Raw genomic sequence first — 1,276 nt, forward strand, 5'->3', positions numbered from 1 at the left:
GTCAGGACATACCAACACAGGTGCATGAGCAATTGCAATTTTGATTTCATTGAATGCAGCTTTTCCTTCTGAATTCCAATGGAAAGTAGTCTTTCCTTTCATCATATCCATGATATGACAAGTCTTCTCAGCAAAGTTAGGAATGAATCTTCGCAGAAAATTTACCTTACCAAAGAAGGAATGAACAGTGGTCTTACTAGATGGCAAAGGGAGATTCTGAATAGATTTAACCCTCTCAGGATCAATTTTTATCCCCTCCTTGGAAACAATATGACCAAGAAGTTTTCCCTCGGTTACCCCAAAAACTGACTTCTTGGGATTAGGGGAGATGCCATGCTTGTGACATCTTTCAAGAACATCTTGTAAGTGAAAAAGGTGATTCTCATGATATTTAGAAGAAACAGTAAGATCATCAAGATACCCTACAATATATCTTCCCACAGTGCCACGGAAAGCGAAGTTCATAGCTCGTTGGAAAGTAGGTCCTACATTGATCGACCCAAAAGGCATTCTACGGTAGGCAAATGTACCCCATGGAGTAGTAAATGCACTCTTATGTTGATCAGATCCACTAACCTCAATCTGATTGTATCCTGAAAATCCATCTAAAATAGATAGCATTTCAGATTCTGTCACTATTTGTAAAACTTGATCCATGATTGGCAATGGATAGTTATCCTTTAGTGACAATTGATTAAGATTTATGAAATCAACACATATGCGTATTTCTCCATTCTTTTTACGCACCGGCACTATATTTGCCAACCATGTTGAATGATGGATGGGAAAGATAATCCGAGCATCAAGCATTTTTTGAATCTCAGAAAGAATGGTACTTGAGATTTTCGGATTGTACTGGCACTACTTCTGTCTGAAAAGTTCTGTGCCAAGCTTGAGGGGAATATCATGTTGCACCTCCTTCAATTGAAAATATTTAAGATCATCATATGAATATGCCAAGACATCGTGGTATTGGCGCAAAAGCTGAATGAACTAATCTCTTTCATCCAAAGTGTAGTTATTGCCAATATTGACATACTTTGGGTCTTCATCTGAACCAATATTATACTTCTCAAAACCCATTGAAGATACTGAATTTTCTTGTTGCCGCCTCTTGATATAACAATCATGTTTATCAAGAAGCTTCCCAACAGAAACCAACCCCTAGGGAATCTTATTTCCTTTCAGCTGAAGAATTTCTTCATCCGGCTCAGATGAGGATTCTGACATTGAATCCGACGAAGAAGAAGAAGAATTACTCCCTTCAAAGTACAAA

This window comes from Cryptomeria japonica, chromosome 8 (assembly GCF_030272615.1).
Source record: "Cryptomeria japonica chromosome 8, Sugi_1.0, whole genome shotgun sequence".
Taxonomy (NCBI): Eukaryota; Viridiplantae; Streptophyta; class Pinopsida; order Cupressales; family Cupressaceae; genus Cryptomeria; species Cryptomeria japonica.